The sequence below is a fragment of the Ceratotherium simum genome, chromosome 14, assembly GCF_057802395.1.
Source record: "Ceratotherium simum simum isolate JZ-2026a chromosome 14, ASM5780239v1, whole genome shotgun sequence".
In the NCBI taxonomy this organism is placed as follows: domain Eukaryota; kingdom Metazoa; phylum Chordata; class Mammalia; order Perissodactyla; family Rhinocerotidae; genus Ceratotherium; species Ceratotherium simum.
In genome coordinates this window covers 47,974,084-47,978,738 of record NC_141913.1, presented here as the reverse complement: position 1 = coordinate 47,978,738, position 4,655 = coordinate 47,974,084, and positions in this window count along the sequence as shown.

Genomic DNA, 4,655 nt, shown 5'->3' with positions numbered 1-4,655 from the left:
AGTTCATTAATTATTGTATTTGTGAAAGGAAAACTATAATGGAGACCTAGAGATAAGAAATCCTCACATGAGATTGGAGGAAAAATTTCCAACATTCTTGTAAGATATTTATTGAATTTGTACCCGCCTTCCATGCGGGGGTTTTGGATTAGGAAAACGCATCAGGAAGGAGTTGAACTTGGGTTGAACTTAGTAGGATAGGTACACTTTTGATGGAAAGAGTTGGATATTATTCAAATTCTAGCAACACTTGTCACCAACAAAGGTGACAAGTGAGGCAAAGCCCCCAGCTGGGGCTGATATTCCTGATCTCCTGATGTGGGCTGGGGATCAGGGCCTGACAAGCAGCCCATGGGGAAAAGCAGGGGTCTGGTTGGGCAGAATGAACTTCAAAAGTTGTGTCCTAGATGGAGGACTAATGTCAAAGCCAGACATTTGAGGAAAAAAACACCAAAAACTGACACTTTAATCAAAGGGAGTTAAGGGACCAACTAAGCTAAGAGCCAGACAGAAAACTGAAGAATCCAAGGATATTGAGCAATATGATTCAGCCAAAGAAAGAGTGTTTAGAGTCACTCCAGTGCCTAAGTGGCTCTTCTCCATGCAGGCCCACATCTGCAGGGCTGCACTGGACATATTTAAGGAGTTGACTTAGACCAGAGTCTTCAATCATGCCTTCTCAATCTCCTGGGTCAGATAATCGTTGAGATAATACAAAAGATCAGATTGTCAAACTAGACTCAGAATCTTGTCCAGCATGAAGCTTTACTAAGAATTTCTAGGACAGAAGTAAATGTGAAGCAGGGAGAGGTATGGGATTGTCAAATAGTTCCCCGGGTCCTTTCTTGTTGGTTCAGGATGCCCTATGACCTACACCAACAAATGAAGGCTCTAAGTAACGTATGATGCTACATTAACTACACAGAAGAGAGCTTATTGAGTTATGAAACATGTTCACTTGACACTCAGATAGTTACATAGTTCGTGTGCCATTTTCCAGAGAGTTATGCCCTATCAATCCAGAAATTCCATTTCATTTACTATAAAGCAAGCTACATAGACCAATGACATTGTGCTAATATGGCTCTCCCTTTTGGAATTCTGCGCTACTAATAAGACATAAGCTGTCTCTCAAGCTAGAAACTTCAGGCGCTCTGAGCTCTTCTTTATTTTCCCAATGCATTTTGGTAATTTTACTTCCTAAATAGCTCTTTATTCCCTATTGTCTGGCACTGCTGGGTCCTTATCCTTCCTTGGATTATTGCAATAGCTTCTAAAACTAGCATTCTGAGCTAAAGCCTTGCTCCTCCTCTAATCATCCTTGAACCTGCCATCAAAATTAATGTCTATATGTTGTGCACAATTCTATAGTAGCACTTTGAATTGAAAATAAAATTTTTAAAAATACATTAATTTCTTTCTTTTGTCTACCCTGCTCTACCATTAAGTTCTGGAGAAACAGTCTGGTAGTCATCTCCGTTGGTTAAATAAATGTTGTTCATTGTGTTAAAAATATATTGTAATGTGTTTGGGAAAGGTTCAAAAGAAAAAAGTGAACTTAGTAATATTCCTTTAAGAATTTTATATTAAACTAAGTTTCTTAGCAGCAGAAAAGAAACTCTTTTTAAAGAATTCCTGTAAGTTATGGAAGGCAAACTCACACATTATTTCACGTAATACAAGATTAGTGCCAGATCCTTGGTTGAGAGAACACAGCCATGGGAAAATGGGAATGGTTAAGTGTTCTGTGGCTAAAATCATTGTGATTGGCCATGAAATAAAAAATAATCCAAGTTCAAGGAGGGAGGGGATAACATAGGTTAATGAATATTATCCTTTCTTTAATTAAAATGTCACAAATTTCCTACAACGTGTAAACTAGGTATCCAAATAATTGAAATTGTTGCATACCTCATAATAATAGAGAGAACAATTCTTACTAGGTTCCTTGTTATTAACAGGAAACTATTGAGTAAATCAGATTGTAGATTTCTAGAAACTCTATAAAATATACTTGCTTAATTCATAGAATTGATATTGGAAGAAAGCACTGTTTTAACTGGTTTATATAATCCACATAATATGCATATTATATTAAAACAGCATTATGATTTAATATATTTTTATTTTAAAGTGTTTATTAAGAAATAAAACCAATATCTAATATTGTGAATATAGGGACAAAGAAACTTGAGATTCACTTTTTATTTTTTTTAAGTCTTTTTTTGCAGGGGAAGATTCACCGTACGCTAACATCTGTGTCAATCTTCCTCCTTTTTCCTTCTTCCCTGAAGCTCCAGTAGATAGTTGTGTGTAGTTGTAAGTTCTTCTAGTTCTTCTATGTGAGCTGCCACCACAGCTTGGCTACTGACAGACAAGTGGTATGGTTCCTTGCCTGGGAACCGAACCCGGGCCACCAAAGCAGAGCACACCAAACGTTAACCACTAGGCCATCAGGGCTGACTCGAGAAGCACTTTTTGATAAGGAAATGTTTAATCTGTGTTTGATAACCTTTATGTAATCACAGGCAATCATGTATAATGTACAAGGAAGAAACTGATTTATGTTTCTCAGTCTGACAAACCAGATCACATTTGGAACAAACCCTCCTGTCTAGAGCAGTAATTGTTATCAAAGGATACATTGCACTTAGATAATTAAACTGCTATTCTCTACATTTTACAAAGACATAGCCTATCAAAGTCTGTAGCATAATCAATTTTACGTTTCCTCTGAGAAAACCTTTGGACACGAAATGTCTTATTTATTCAGTAGAAGAACAATTGAAAAGAATCTCTATCCCAATTTATGTGTTTTTATTTCTAAAATACAGAAGTTCTCCTACATTTAACTTGACTGAATGCAACAAAACTTGGAACACAGAGGGGTACAATGTCCTCCGTAATGAAGAACCATGACGAGATTTGGTTGTACCCTGAATGATTAATTAAGATAAAACCAATGTTATGAAACTTTATTTTTACTTAGTATGTGTTTTTAAATCTCTGGCTCTATTTGACATAGTAAAAAATTGAACATGCGAAACTAACATTAAGTACGCACTGAGCCTATATACAACCAAGGCTATAGGTCTTTCATTGGGTCCACCTTCCTCTTTGTCTATCTGGTAGAAAGTAAATTGTTAATAGGCCATAAAGGAGGAGCTACATATATACTATAGAAAATTCTTTCCCTCTTCATATTTTTCTCTAAATTCAATCCTATATTTACCTCTACTTTTCCCATCAGGCAATACTAATTTTTAAGATTTCAACTTACTTTGAAGTTACAGAATCATTTGATTTTTTTCTATATTAAGAAAATATCTTTTTTTCAGCTTTATTGAGATGTAATTGACAAAATGGTAAGATACTTAAAATATACATTGTATTGATTTGATATACACATATATTCCTAAAGAAAAGACTAACACGTGCAGAGTAATTCAAAATTTTTAAAAATATTTAACATTATTTTATTTTATTCTCACAACAACCCTGTAGCATGGGCTCCATTATTGTTCCTATTTCAGAGAAGAGGAAAGAGACCTGGTTAAGTCAAGTGATTTGATGAATGGCTCGACTGGTAGGTAGTGTATGTGAATTGCAGCAAGGGATTTGGCAGATTTTTTATCATACACACTTGAGAAGAAAATTCGAGAGTTAGCTTCGAATTTTGGTTTATTGCTTATCAGCAGTGTGATGTTAGACACATTATTTAAACTCTTTAAATCTTAGTCTTCTCATTCATGAAATGGAGAAATAAATGACTTAAATCATAATATTAATAGAGGACAAAATGAGACCATGCAAGTTAAGATGCTTAGCATACTATCTGATACCCAGTAAGTGCTCAATTAATGTCAGCTCTTATCTCAAAAGTGGAGCTGAAAAACAGAGCTACCTGATTCTGTTTTATGAAATATAGCTGATATACTTTTGAAGAATTGTAAAAGGATGACACTGCTGTGGATCTATGGGGACACTAAAAATGGTGCTGCAGAAAAAAATGAATTAATCAGTGCGTAGAAGCTTGGTAGAAGCCATAGTCCCTCCTCAAGAAAAATGCAAGGGTCAAAAGGCAAATACGTCAAGCCCTGTCATTCCTTTCCCTGACTCTGCCCCAAAATACAGAACACTTTACTCATCTGATTTGTTTGAAAAACAGAAACATCTTGTGTATTTTATTTTTTACAGAGACAGAATACTACCATAAGATATCGAAAACAATTTCAATTCAGGAAGTCTTTATTCAATTAATTCAAGCACATAAATATATGTTAAATTACTGAATGTCCACAATGGAACTTCTCCTTCCTTCACAATAAGAGGGATTTTTGTCTTTCTTATTCACTGATGTATTCTAAACACACCAAGAAAAGTACCTGACATTTAATAGATTTTCAATAATTTTTATTGAATTAATGAAAATAACAAATACATGAGCGAATTTGAACTTATCTATCTCTCTATCTCTCTATCTATTTATCTTCAATGAACCAGCTCCCTTTTCATCATCTTAGATATCATAGGATAAAAGAGAACCAAAAGTTCTAAAAGAGAGGATATTGTTTATAGTCTTCCTTTCTTATCTTCAGTAGTGGATTTTTTTTAAGTTGGTGTTTACATTTGGTATCCAAGTTCATATTGAAGTA